Source organism: Mesocricetus auratus, unplaced genomic scaffold, assembly GCF_017639785.1.
Source record: "Mesocricetus auratus isolate SY011 unplaced genomic scaffold, BCM_Maur_2.0 Super-Scaffold_100029, whole genome shotgun sequence".
NCBI lineage: Eukaryota > Metazoa > Chordata > Mammalia > Rodentia > Cricetidae > Mesocricetus > Mesocricetus auratus.
Window position 1 is genome coordinate 18,402,064 of NW_024429210.1, and position 15,736 is coordinate 18,417,799.

The 15,736-nt window shown below is 37.2% G+C and overlaps 1 long non-coding RNA gene across 1 annotated transcript in view; it reads left to right on the forward strand.

Annotated features, from left to right (window-relative positions):
- Positions 1-9,100: 9,100 nt before the first annotated feature.
- LOC121134682 overlaps positions 9,101-15,736 on the forward strand; it is a 50,134-nt gene continuing 43,498 nt past the window's right edge. The window contains exon 1 of the long non-coding RNA XR_005871799.1: positions 9,101-9,247. This is a non-coding gene — a long non-coding RNA (uncharacterized LOC121134682). The remainder of the gene's footprint in view (positions 9,248-15,736) is intronic.

Below are 15,736 nucleotides of genomic sequence, written 5' to 3' on the forward strand. Positions count from 1 at the left end.
CTGGCAAATTTCTTAGTTTTTAAGGGGATTAGGGCTAAATCCCAATCAAATAAAACTAGAATGGAAATAGTCTCTCATGTTTGCGCTCAGATATGGGAAATGATAATACAGAGGCTAAGGGCTTTCTAGACTACTCCACCATTCCATCCTGCTGCTTTCTAACCCTACCATATCATGAAGAGTGAAACATTCCTAGGTTCATGAGATTTCTATAATCAAAGAGGAAACAGGTAAGCTAATGGTCCCTCCACAAACAAGGCAGAACAATCACATGTCTAGCATGGTAGACACCACCATCTGACTGTTTATCTTCACCCTTTACCCATATCCTAGAACTGTTCTGGTGCTCTCTGCAACATTGGCTCCACCTATGCAGATGACCTCTGCTCCTCAGAGTGGCTACCTCTCATATGCATCAGTAGCAGCAACATCTGAGAGTTGGAAATGCAACATCCAAGGCTCACCCAACCCTCTGAAAAGACTTTACCTTACCATATGTCTCAGAAGATTCCTATGTAGTCAAGTCTAGGAAACACTACACCACAGCTTCTTAGAGTGAACTCAGTACTTAGATCAGAGAGTACGCTGTTCTGCTCTGTGGCTTAGACTTACATGGCACCAGGAGTACTGAGTGATTATCTAAGCCACCAGTTCACCAATATGGGCAAGCACCAATGGATCAATGTTATGGTTAAGAAGACCAAGGTACAAGAGCATATGGCTAGTGGTAGCAGTGCTTTCCCGCAGAACTCACAGATTCCAAAATTCCTGCCCTTGGTGCTGAATTGGTCAACACCTTCAGAGAGCACTGGCTCTTCCACACCTAGGTCATGAGTGTCACCACTTGCATAGGAGAAGGACTTTGAATCTTGGATCTGCCATTACTCATTCCCATAGTTTTGATCAAATCACACTTTCAAAACAACAGACTAAAAGCTCCATAAAATGGCCACTATAAAGATAATTTTTATAAAATAGAAAAGTAAAGCCATGATTTAGCATCAAGTAGCAAATACTAAAATTATACAAGCTTTTAAACTAATCTTTTACCAAGCACCAAAAAATATGAGGCGATACATTCACAAAAAAAATGTTATATGTAATAAAATGGTTATTTATTACCCATCCTATAAGGTAAATTAAATTACCAATTACTAACTTAAAATTATAATCTTCCAGACTGGGCAGTCACATTGAAAAATTCTGGTATAATACTAAAAGTAAAAGCAAAAGCAAGTAATAAAATGTAATGGCACCTACAACAAAATTAGATACATTTCTTCAAAAAAGTAGAAATTATGTATAAATCTATCATGTTCTATATTCAAATAAATGGGTGCAAGCTACTGTTTTCTAACTTTCAGTAGTTACTAAATTGTTTTATTGTTTCACTCAAGGAAAGTAAATATTATGAAAAGAGAAGGAAACACAGTGAGTATGAGATCTCAAAGAGTTAGTGTAAGTCACAATTTGGCTCTAAACTCCACAGACAGGAATAGACTGGACAACTACTGAATCCTCATTCGATGCTAAAGCCTTTGTATCATTGTTCATTAAATTCTCTGAGATCAGTAATAAACTAGAGCCTGCAAAATTCATCCTTTCTGAATTAATGTATATCTTGTTGGTTTCTTAAATTACCAATAGCAGTGGGGGTAGAGATCTCTCCACTTCTTTCTTTGTAAACTGTATGAAGATCTATATAGTCTGCATACAATTTACAAAGAAAGATGGAAACTACCCACAGAAGTGGGGACAGAGGATCTCTCCGATACTATTAAGGTGGGGAAAGAAACAGCTTCCTGAGCAGGACAGTTCTTGTAGGCTGGCACACTGCAAAGCTGCCTGACTTAAAGATAGGCATATGGGTGGTATCTGTCAGCTAGAGTCATTTAAATCCATTTGCCCTCCCTCCTCAGGGCATTTGCTTTTGAATCTTTCCCCTATGTGTGGTGGAAGTTGTATCCTGACCTCAAGAGAAAGGACTACAGGCATTAGCAGGCTGGAGTAAGTGGTGCTCACAGAGAGAGGGCTCTGCCTACCAGTAACAGCAGCTTCCTGAATGAGGTCACCCTGAATCTTAGGAAGAACAAGGGAGGAAAGCCCCAGCTCCAATATTAACTTCTCAGACTTCTAACAACTGCCTGTGTGCACATGCATACACAGCTAATGTCTTACAAAACTGACACAGAAAGCCAATCTTGTAGCAGTAGAAACCAACTAGTTAGCCAGTATTGTCACTTCAAATGTCACCGTAAATAACAAAATCAGTGTTTTGATAGGTAATTTATTAAAAAATAGTTTGCATGCACATTTTGAAGTATTTACATACAAGAATTTTGTAAAGCAATACATTCAGAAAAATGTAAAACGTATTTGAGTAAACCCAATTGTGTTCATTTTAAAATTCTTCATAATGTATTCTTGGTAATGGGATTAACAATCAACTACTATTTGGTATAGTATGGATAATATATTTCTCATAGCATACAGTATATCAAAAATGCTTTTAGAATTTGGGACAATTGTCAAATTGATGAAAATATCTTACTTTTCAAGAATAATTGAGAATTAGACTTTGACATAAGTCTACAAAAAGACTTCCTTCCATTTCTTAATTTTTAAATTTATATTATTTTATAATTTTGTATTTATAAGAATGTTCTCGAAAGTTCTAAAATAATTATTTACATTAAAATGGTACTTTGCATTTAGAACTTTTAAAAAATAAGAAATACTCTTACAGATACAAAAGCTTGAAAGGCAACCGAAAATAAAATTGTCCTTCAATGAAAGGGCACACTTGTGGCACCTTTGGGTGAAAGGAATGTCCTGTCTCTCCTTCAGCTTCTACACCATCTCTAAACAGAAGAAGCTTGAGCAATACCACATTTGATTTAATTGATTTTATTATGATTAAGCCTGTTAGGCTTTTTAATTTGACTTTGCTAGTGAGAGGGAGAATGTGCCCTCTGAATGGGATTCTTCTATAAATCATTTAACTCATCAGAATCGTGTCTACATTTTGGAAGGGAGGAATTTTGGCTTTGCACATGTTACAAACAAACTTTTCAAATCCTTCATTTTAGCTGCAGAGTTGACAAAGAATTCTGATCATAAGGTTCCTCTACCTACATTGTTTTCTGCCTGTAATCATTGAGAAAGACCAAACAATTCAGTTCAGTCAAATTTAACAGAAGATTCTGAGACAGTGCTCACAAGTTTAACTGTAGTTAGTGACTGTGTTCAGTGCTGTCAGTCGTTAGCATCTCATGGTAAAGTGGACAAGAAGGGGGAGTAAAGCTTTGACAGCCGGTACCCAGCGTCTGACCCCTGCTGAGCTCAGCAGGGCCTGTGCTTTCCAAGGTTAGGGCTGTCAACATAGCTGTCTATCAATTGAATAACCAAGTATAGGCTGCTGTCTGTTTCCTATACACAACTTAGACATCGTGTACCACTATTGTCGGGCTTTTCTGCTGATCTAGTAGCTTCCGAGCAGAAGGAGTGAGAGTTCGGAGGAAGCCTCACTATTTAAGAAACACTTGGAAAGGGAATTCTCAGAGTATGAAAGAGGTAGGCTGTGATCTCGTCTTTCCCTCCTTAGCTTCTCCCTAAGGTTTCAATGACTTGAAAAGGATTCAAAAGTTACCAAGGATTCACTCTAGTGACTGGCTCAATATAAAGCTGTTTAAGGTGCATGTAATAATGGCTACCTCTCAAAAGGTTAAAACATTTGGTTAAGAATCCTTAGGGTGGTGGATGCTCACCCTTCTAGAAATATCAATAAAGAGAAGGGAGATGCTTCTATTCAGGAGGACACATTTGTGTTTAGATGTACTGTCAGGGCCTCTTTTTCACCTTTCCTTACTCTAAACATTGATGCACCCTTTTTGTTTCACCTATGTCCAAGACTTTCAAATGCTCACAGAAAGGACCTGATGCTGAAAAACAGAAAACTGGACACTGTCACCAAAATGTGCCTTGTATCACATACTCTTAGCAACTGTATCCTTTGGTAAGTCCAATGTTTCTTTTGTCTGTATTTTGTGATTTGAAAATTGTTGTTGATCTTCTAGGATTATATTTTTAAAAGCTTGTTGATGGATTTATAAGCCCAGGCTTTTTTATGTAGAAATTAAATGTGAGGTGGCACTCTTGCATAAGCTGATAATTATATTTCAATGACTGTTTTATTTTATGCTTCTAGCAATTAAAAGAAAACCCATGACTACAATTTCAAAAGGACAAAGAAAATTGAAAGTAAAAATATTAAAGCCAACTTTCAAAACTGACCAGGCAGAATTTCACCCACATCACTACTATGCATTCTAGTTGCTACTTTAATAGGGACACAGAAGGATGTCTTTGCCTCTCCTTTGATGCTGGCCCAAACAATCCCATCTCCTACTGGTGTGATTGTTTCCAGGTAGCATGTCTCAAAGGATGACAGCCGCCTAACCATAGAGCTTGTACATTTTCCTCCAAAAATATTTAACTCATGATTTAAAATGTTATTTGGGAAAATGATTAGATATTATGATTCTCACTATACTTAGTTACTATGGGCACAAAATAGAAAGTTTCTCATTTTCAAATACATTTTAAAAAGTGAATGCTAGGACATTTTAAATTGAAATAAAAAGGAAAAACTTTTTAAAACCTCATTCAGTGTTTACCTATTTCATATGAGATCTCCACCAGATGGCAGATACTCAGTAAATGTTATCATTCTGAAATAAAAGGGATATTAAGTATTAAGTAAAAGATAAAATGAATTCCTGAACTGAAGTAAAACAGCTTTTAACTGGGTCTATTTATGACAGATTATCAGCTTATCATTCAGAATGAGCTGTTCTCTACTGTTCTTAAGCTTTGACCTTTGATGGGTCACACACAGCATCTTGAAGACTACAGTATGCAACATTTATAATTAAGCAGAAATTGGAATGAAAAAAAAACATTAAATGCCCTGTAGTTTTCCTCCCTCTTTCCTTGGCTTTGCCTTTTTAGTCATTGTATTCAACAGTGCTTTTGCTAAGCTTCTTTGTAACTACCTCCTCCCCTCCTCCACCACCTCCCCTCCTCCCCTTCCCCTCCCCCCCCGCTTACCTGCCCTCACCCCATTCCCAGCACCGCCCCCATGGAAGGTTTTTTTGGTGTAAGCTTGCTGAATCAAATTCATTTTCCACATGCTTGGCTTTTTGAGGGTTTCTTCATTGTGACTATGAGGAAAAGGCACTTCTGAAATTCCATCCAAGTCCACAAGCTACACAGAATAAAGGATGCTGAGAATAAAGTTCACACCTGGCAGAAGGAAGCAGCGGTGAAGGTAAGAATAGAAACAACACTTGAGCAGTGGAGCTGTGTACTTAGTCACACACTGGAACATTCTTGGTCATCCAACATTCTGGGATATGTGAGTCAAAATGTTCAAGGCTAATTAATATAATTCATAGGCTCTAATTTCATAGAGCCCTTCAGTTTTTGGGGAGTGTTGTTGTCGTCATTGCTGTTGTCAACTTGAACGGCACACCACAGAACTTATCACCATCATTAACCCCATTTTGCGCAAAACAACCTCCAGAACTGTTCTTCATCTTGCATAACTCAAACTCTATACCTGTTAAGCAGCTGCTCCTTCCAGATCTTCCAACCCCTGGAAAGTAGTGTCCTTTATGCCAGGAATGCCTAGAAATGGACCATATAGTACTTGCCTCTGATAATTGACTTATGCCACCCACATAAGCATATCTCAGATGTCCTCTTTGCTAAGCTCAATACTCGCCCATAGTCTATTTGCACTTTCCTGCTTGCCTGTCATCTGTTAGCGTACGTACACTATGGATGCTTCAACCTTTTAGTTGTAACAAGTAAAGCTGCTATGAGGATGAATGCGAAACCTTTAGTTGTTTAGAATGTGACTCTTGAATGCTGCAGAGCAAATTAGGATGGCAGTTATACTAGGGGAAGAAAAGCAAAAGAAAAGCAGCAATAAAACAGCTAGAGTTTAATGATTATTTACTTACTGCACAAAACACATTGCTGGTTTAAACTCTTCCAGACAACCATTCTTATTCTTGTCAGTTTGGATAAGTAAAAACTGGCTAGGTTTGGTAGTTCAGGCTGTAATCCTAGTCACTCCAGAGGCTGAGACAGAAGCCTGCCTGGGCTGCAGAGGAAGTTCAGGGATACTCTTAATAACTTATTGAGATGGGGGATTGACTTGTGCTGTTAGAGTCAGTGTTAGAGTTCTTGCCTAGCATGCATGATACTCTGGGTTTGATCACACACACACACACACACACCCCTAAAACTGTTGTCAGTTGGTCCAAGGTCACTAGACTATTAAGTCCCAGGGATGTAACTCTGAAAAGTAGGGCCAAAACCTGAATTAAAAGAAAGGAAAACTTCAACTCTGAATTGATAAAACCATGGCCACAGGCTTTAGGGAAGAGCTCCTTGACTGTGTGTGAGGCAAATATGATTTCTCCTTCAGAAGGTTCCGAGGAGGAAGGCAGGAAGATCATACAAGCATGCACAGTTCCTCTAACAACTTATAGCAGAGTTATATAACCCTCTCCTTCCCACCATTGAGGGAAACAAGAAAGGTATATCTGAGCAAACTGCCATTTTCTCTTTGAAGTCAAAGTGTTTTTTTCTTCTAGTTCTCTAGAAATAGGGGCTTGAACTACCATCATTCTGAGAAACCTTTAAGTAGTCATTAGGTGCCAACTCTTTGTAGTTAGCTTGCAAATCATCTTGCCTACAAACACAACCCTAACCCTTGATGTAATAAATAAATTCTATCCCATGAAATGGACAAAAGCAACATTAAAATCAGAAACTTGGAGAAGACTGCTAGTGGGCAGTGTCAGCAAGTGCATATTTGCATACCCTTGGGAGATGAGAGCGGACTAGTGGTAGGCTGGTCTGAATGCCATGCAGATTTCATGGCAAGGGTTACCCAGGTGCTTCAAACAGTGCAAGCAAATGACTAGTCAGGTCTGTGCTTTTTTGCCACATGGGTCTGCAGATAAGTTCAACCTTAAAATAATGTTTTAGTTTTAGTTGTCACCACTTGTGGAAGGATGGTGATTTTACTTTAAACCAGATTATCACATGGAAGCATCCTTGCTTCCTAGATATTCCAACTTACAAATTTGCTGTTCTGCAAATAGCAATTCAGCTTCAGCCAAGATGACAAATGGTGTATTTGCCAATGTGTTTTCAAAAGACCCAGATTCTGCAAACCAAACAGGAGAGGGAGCTATCCATCTGGAAATCGAGCAGTCCTGCAAAAACACAAGTCAAATCAATGTTGGAGGAAGTTCTTCTAATTGAGTCTTATGTAGTATTTGTTCATAGCAACATTATAAATTTTCTAGAACATTCTAAATGAGTACAGAAACTAGCAGTAAAGAAAAAAATCACCAGTTGATGAAGAGGCAAAATATCCAAACCTTTACAAGCCTTACCAAAAAATACATTCAAGTTTTATGGTTTATCTCACATTTTAGGCCAAAGCATATACTCAGAGCATAACCTCCCTAAAACAACAACAACAACAATAGCATAATATTCTCAGACCATACAGTCAACTAATATTACCTTCCTATAGGTCATGATCTTAAAATGAAACTCTGGCTTTAAAATTGAAAACATCTGGGAAATTATGGCAAAAAAAGGAGAAAAGATAAAAGAAAAATTATTGGGCTGCATTTGTCTTGAAAATGCAATGTTATAAATTTTACTTACTATATTTGAAACGAAAAAAACAACCGTTTTGTTTCCCAATTTGTTGCAACATCTGAAAGTTCATAAGGTTGTGACCCCTCTTTAAGAAAGCATCTCCCACCACCTGCAAATGCCCTAGGAAAAGCAGTTGGAAACAATAAAACACGTGCTAGTTAACGGTTACCAGGGAAACGGTTCTAGTTCACCAATCAGAAAGCCTGCTCTTCCCAGTGGCTTTGTCTGAGGGAGACATGCGCCAGCTGTTACTGACTAACCATTGTTGTAGGTCATCAGGAAATCACAGTCAGCAGGCAGCCCGGCCCCACTGGAAGTTTATTTCTCATATTTGTTCATAACCAAGGCAGTTCTCCACCTTTAAAACGTCCCTTAGGCCGGGTTAACAAAATACACCCTGCCCGTGCAGAATCACTTAAAGGAGACAAGTAAGAAAAAAAATGGTCTTTTTTGCTCAGCAAACAGGTTTCTTCCTGATTTCAATTGCATAACCCTACCCAGTGTCAAGCACAGGGCAAATATCCAAAGCCCCTGCTGGACTGGAAGCCGTTCTTCTCTTGACTGGCCACTAAGAGACCTGTCCCCACTCTTCAGATGCCAAGAACTTTTCATACCAGCCCTAAGAAGATGTTAAAATCACATGTAGAAAAGACCAGTGTTGTTGGCAAATGAGGGAACTCTACACACTTAGGCTGGGTTGCCAACAAGGAGAGGAATTAAGAGGTCAAAGCCCTAAGTCCCTTCCTCACCTACACAAACCAGAAAAGCCCTGCTTACCAGATTTACATTTATAAAGATTTAATCATATAGATGTGATTTGATATATAATTTAATAATATAGATATAAGAAAGCCGGGCAGTGGTGGCACACGCCTTTAATCCCAACACTCGGGAGGCAGAGGCAGGCAGATCGCTGTGAGTTCAAGGCCAGGCTGGACTGACACCCTCCAAAACAATACAGAGAAACCCTGTCTCATAAAAACCAAAAATAAATATAGATATAAGATGTATTTTGTATAGATTAATGTGTATGTATTAAATATATAGATTCATAGATTTTCTTTTAAATAAGGATTTGATAGCCAGTAAGGAATAAAAGCTATCCCAACAGCATACTTGTTCCAAAAAAAAAAAAAAAGGAAGGACCATCTAAACTTCAATGACAACATGAGCATTATTAATGTAGAAGTCATCACTCTGCCCTCACAAGTAAAAAAGCTGAGCAAACAGAAACAGCAACACTCCTTATATCCATCTGAGGTCAGGGTCTGAGGTCACAAGGAAGACCATTGTCCCCAAAGTGGGAAAACTAAGGGATGGCTCGAGAGACACAACTTGGTCATGAGCCTCCTTTACCTGCCCAGCTGGTCAGAGCACCAGGGTGAGCAAGTTTGAGGGTTCAAACTCTGGGGAGACCCAAGTCACAGTGGGGTCCCTCACCTACCTAGAGAAGGCAAAAGTAACAACAGACAGAAGTCATGTGAGTGAGAAGTTGCAGGTACGAGTTACAGAAACTGTTGGGAGAAAATAAGCTCCAGTCTAGAATTGTGTGTCATACAGCAAACTGCTTTCAAAAGTGAAGGAGAACTGAAGGCTTTCTCAAAACTTGAATTTCTTGCTAGTCAAACTGCCTGGAAAGATAGAAACATAAGAGTTCTTCAGAGAGGAAGAACGTGATATGTTACAGACCAGAAACTGGTTTCTGTGCAGATAGAAAGAGCTTCAGAGAAGGAATATGTGATGGTGAAATAAAAATTTTAGTTTTTTTCTATTCTTAAGTTTGTTCAAATATTAGCAATAATACATTCAATTCAAAAATGTGCGTGTAGATAAGTGAAATGAACAAAGCAATAATATAAGTGATATACTAAAGAAATTGGGCATATTTGTTATCATAAAGCACTTGCATTACTCGGAAAGCAGTATACTGTATAGTGAACTTGAGTCACTACCAAACAGCATTTATTAAAAAAAAAAAGTAAAATTGACATTCTAAGGAAGAAGAGAAAACTGAGCCAAATAAAATGTTCAATTCAAAATACAAAAGAAAAATAGCAGCGAAGGACTGGGGAACTGGGACAAAGACAGGAAAAAAGAACTATGATAGTTCTAATTGAGCTCTAACAGTGACCACTCTAACTATCAGTGGTCTCTGCACACCAACTAAATGACAAGAATGTTCAGCGTAGAGACGGCCCAACTCTTTTTGTCTGTAAGTACTTTCTTTAAATATCAAGATAAAAAGTAAAGTTACGGCAAGGGATATGCCATGCTACACCAGACAAAAGAGAACACAGAGGGCTAGAAAAAGAACAATCATCACAGCAGTTACAGCTTGAGAAGAGGCATGCCAGAATACAGTATTTAGCATGCACATGTCCAACAACAGAGGACATGCATGGGGAAACCTGATAACCCTGCAAGGAGAAAAAGGTTTAGCTGGAGACCCTCACACTCCTTTGTCAGAAGGGAACAGAATCAACATTCAGAAAATAATAAGGATAGAGCTGAACTTGACAACATCATCAGTAGTGGACATCAATAGAAACTTTATTCAAAAGTAACAGACTGAACATACTTCTCAGACTCACAGGAAGCATTTCCCAATATAACACTGTCTGGGTCACAACATACACCTTAAAATTTGGGGAGCATATATTATATGATATCTTGCCATAGAGACTCCAACTAACAGTTATAAAAATTAAACTTGGATATTAACACAGTTCTCACTAACCTGTGACTCAATAAATAAATGTCATAAGAAGTTTAAAAGATTTTAAAATAATATACAAATATGTAAGTGAATATATGACTCATGAAAAAAATTTAGGATAATTTAAAACAGTGGAAAGAGGGAGATTTTAGGAAATTCAGCTGAAGGAAGCTACAAGTAGAAAAAATAGATCTAAAGCAAGAATAAAATAATTTTAAAAATAGATCAACAATCAATGAAACTGAAAAATGAAAATCAGTAAGGAAATTTGGTACAAACCAAAGTTGGTTCTTTGAAAGGATCAATGAAACTGATCAATCTCTCATCCTACTAAGAAGTAGAAGCCAAAGATATAAAAGATGAGACATCACTACAAATGTCATGGACATTAAAGGGTAATAAATAAATAGAAATCACTATGTCCCCACAAACTTGATAACCCAGAGCAGTGGTTCTCAATTTATGGGTCACAACCCCTCTAGCAAACCTCTATCTCCAAAAATATTTGTATTATGATTTATAACAGTAGCAAAATTACAGTTATGACATAGCAACAAGAATAATTTTATGGTTGGGTGTCACTACAACATGAGGAACTGTATTACAGGCCCACAATGTTAGGAAGGTTGAGAACCACTCATCTAGATGAAACAGAACAAGTCCTTGAAATATGCAAACAGCTAAAGCTCACACAAGATGAAGCAGGCCATCAGAATATCCTCAGACAATCAATGAGATTGGAGCAATAAGTAATAATCTAATAAACAGAAAGTACATGGACCAGACAAGTTTGTTGGTGACTTCTACAAAACACTTAAGAAAGAAATTGCATACATTCTCTGAAATATCTTCCAGAAAATAAAGGGAAAGGGCATATTCTCTCACTCCACAAAGCTAACAGTATCCTAAAACCAAAACTACCAAAATGGTTGCAAAAAATGAAAAGTATGGAGCAGTGCTTCAGATAAGCAGATTAAAAAAATCATCAGCAAAATATTATCAGACTATATTAACCATGTATGTAAAGAATTGTACAATTGTACTCCCTGATCAACTGGAATTTACCACATGTGTATGAGGTTCATTCAACACTTGAAAAATTATTAATGTGACAAGTTAAAGAGGAATAAAATCATGATTATATCAGGAGATACAGAAATAGTATTTAGCAATATCCAACATTTCATTCCAGGTAAACTGTCTAAACTAGAAAGAGTGGAATTCTCTTAACTTTATGAGGACATCTACAAAATACTTGAAGTTAGAATAATCATTAATGAGGGAAAGCTTAAAGTATGACCACTAAGATCAAGAAATAGACAAGAATATCCAGTCAGCACTGCTTTTCAACCTCATAGTACATGATTTAGTAAAAATCAAAGCAATAATAAAAGAAGAAAATGAAAGGCAAGTTGTACAAACTTTCAAGAAAGAAGTGAAATTATTTACTTTGTGGATAACAGGAATATCTAAGTATACATCCTGAATGAGTCATAGAAACTTCTGTAACTAATAGAGCAACATTTAAAAGTTGCAGAGAATAATCAGCAATTGAAAGTGGAATTTGGAATTAAAAATATACTACCATAAACATAAGAACTCTCCCAATGAAATGTCTGAGTATAAATTTAACAAAAGGTTGCAAGATCTGTATAAAAAAAGTACAATATTCTGGTGAAAGATAACAACTAAGGAAATGGGGTGAGGCTTCATGTTCATGAATACAAAGACTTCATATTTTCAAGGTGTAAGCTCTTCCTCATTTGACTTATATAGTCAAAACTTTGTGAGTGACGACAAACTGATTCTAAAGTGTTTATAAAAGGCAAAAGGTTCACAATAATAATTCAGGGTTAAAAGACAGCCATACCTGATGACTAGCACCAGTCAAATTCAAGACAACTGCACTAAACAAGACAAGGCTATACGGGTAAAAGAATAAACAGATAAACAAAATAGAACAGAAATGCACATAGACACAGCAAACTCAATTTTGGCAAATCAGTAAATGTTATACAATGGAGAAAAGATTGTCTTTTCAAAAACGGTGCTGAAAAAAATTGGACACCTATGTGTCAAAACAAGAATCTAGACACAGAATTTCCAATATTCATAAGAATTAAGAATTAACTCAAAATAGTCTATAGACCTAATGCATAATACAAAACTGTAAAATTTCTAGAGAATAACATAAAACCCAGGTGGCCTTCTGTTTTAGGTCTAAGGCCCAAATGATGACCCCTGAAAGAAGTGATAAACAGGACTTCATTAAAAACTTAAGTCTGCTCTTCAAAATGTAATACCAAGAGACTGAAGAGTCTTAACTAGAATGAAAATTTAAAGCAGTATTACCAAAAGTATGTAAGAGAACTCTTAAAACTTGGTGACAAAATGGCCCTCACTAAAAATCAAAGTGAAAAATTCAAATCAGCATTTTATTAAAGAAGATGTGTGAAGCAGAAAAGAAAAATATTCAACATTGGGGACTCTGTAAACTAAAACAATTGTATACCAATGAACTGCTATTGGAATGGCCAAAATCCAAAACACTGGTAACACCAAATGCTGTCAAGGATTTAGCAAAACAGGATGTCTCTTATGAGAGACAGTACTGTCACTTATGAGAGAATTCACCAGGGTCTTTTGATGCTGCATGTATGGTCCCAGTGGCATAAATCAGACTCTGATATTTACCCAGAGAAGGGGGCAATGTGTCCACACAAAAACTCAAACTCAAATGTTCATACTACTTCTAACCATAATCACGGAACTGGCAAGCAATCAAGATGGTTTTCAGAAAATGAAGGAATAAACTCTAGTATTTTGTGAGTTGTCAACCTGTGAAGACATGGAAGAAACTGAATGTATTATTGTTGTTACTGGTATTATTATATGAAGAAGCAAATATGAAAGGATTACTATATGATTCCAACAATAAGACCCAGAAAAGGCAAGAATGGTGGACATAGCAGAAAGATCAGACATGTACCATACTATAAAACCCCTATATAAAAACCCAAGGATGACCCCTATGGAAAGCTCTGGCTTTGAAATAATGTCCCCATGTCCGTATAGGGTCATCCACTGTAAAGAATGTACCGCAGGAGTGGGGTGTCAGTGGTAGAGACGGCTGCACCCATGCAGAGGAAGCACACAGAAACTCTTTGTACTTTCTGTTCACTGTTGGTTTTAACATAAAACTGTCCTAGTAGACAATTTTTAAGAGAATTCTCAAACCCACATCTTAGAAATTTGGGTTCAGGATATCTTGTTTGGAGCTTTAAAATCTGCTTCCTAATCTATCACATTTCTGATTCTCAGCCAGACTTGAGAATTCCTGGGTAGATCGAGCTGTGAGAGTTTAAGATGCACATTAAAGCATCCCCTTCTTATATTCTCACTCTGTGCTTGGGATAGTCAGTAAATGCAGCTGTGCTGAGATGTTAATGGCAGATAATGCTTATATAAAAATATGTGCATTTAGAGAGGGGTATGTCTAAGTAGTCTGGGAATATAGGCAACTAAAATTATGAGACTGCCCCCAAATCTTTGCCTCAGGCATGCCATCACAGGAACCCATAAACCAAAGTGTTGCAAGAAAAGTCAAGAACAGAATAATAAATTTAATTTCCCTTCAAGAGGATGAGTGTGTGTTAAACCGTGCCCCCACAAGCTCATATAAGAGAAAAATTAGGCTTTGAGAGTGCAGTTGCAGAAGTCTCATCTTTCTTCCAAAACTGAGGTATCCTGGTCCCCATCTTTAGAGATTAGAGGAATAACTGCCACAGAGTTTGAAGCACAACCCCCTTTTCTACATAGCCCAAAAAGATGTAATGCTTTCAAATACTCATCCCTCCTCCCTCTTCCCCTCCTCCTCCCTCCCTTCTTCTTTCTCTCTGTCTCTCTCATAAAATGGGTCTTCCTTAAGCCCAGATGTTTTCTATCTTTCCAGGTTGCAATTATTTCAACACACGACTTCAGCTGTACTCACATCAGATCAGGCCACCTGCTACATCCTCTAAACACTTGAGAGATTTGATGTTAAGTCTGTGTTTATGGTTTATTTGGAAAAGCCAGAACACAATTAAGAGGATGCTTTTAAAATCATCCTGAGGTCCAAGGATGTGTACAGGGTAGATTGGTAGATTATCAAGATACTGTGCTATGTAAACACAATCAAATCCAATTTTGTGAATCATTATTGCATAAATTTGGATAGAACCCAGTAGTTAAAAAAATCTAAAATACAATGATATGCTTGGAAGGCATAATAACATTGGATTTTTAAAAGACTATTTTCCTCTAAACCAAATATTACCCAAATTCTCCATTATAACCTACCTTAATATATGACTAATTATATAAAAACATTTATATTCTATATTTCAATTTTCCCTTATTTTGTCTGGTCTGAAATCAAATATCTTCACTCTGATGTCAACAAATGTGACTTTATAGATATATACACATAAGCCCATATATATGCCCCTTTTAAATAGTAGATATTTGAAATAAAGCATTTCATTGAATCAATGAACAGACAGTAGTAAATGTGTATTCTCACTTTCTATAATACTGGAACTATTCTATCTGCTGGGGTACAGTAGAAACGAAATATTCCAAATTTCTTTTCTGATAAAATAGTGAAATAACTATATAGCTAGCAGAGGGAAAATAGTTCCATGAGGAAAAACTACCAGCACTGCAGAGTTAATATTGTGATATTTACAAATTGGGTAGGACTCCTAGAGTAAATGCTGAACATCATGGATTGTTCCAAATCTTTAAAAATTAGCCACAGGTGATGTGATTTATAAAGAATTAGTAGGTAAACAGAGAGTTGGGGAAAATAAAGGTGACAAGCATGTTGCGTATTGCACTCTTCCTTGTGGTTTCTTAGGTATAGCTATAAATTAAGAAAGATGTGAAGAAACATAATAGCAAGTTATAGCATACAGATTTCCTGAAACTTTGAGAAACTCAAGGGCTGAGAGGCGTGTGTTGCAGCTAAGGCATCATTACAGGCGACACTGGTTGCACACGCTTGTCACCTTAGCCTCCTCTGTGGAGATAAAGGCAGGAGCAGAAAGTGGCTTCTCTCCCGCTCTTCTGTTTGACCCCATCTAGAACCCTTACTTCCTATCTAATGTCAGTCTTTCACAAGTACAGCTTTAGAGTCCAGCAGGACTAGAAGGGCCATTGTAGAGCAAATAACTGTTTTACACCTTAGAATTAATTTCACAGTGGCAGACTGAGAAATCTCTGCAGGCA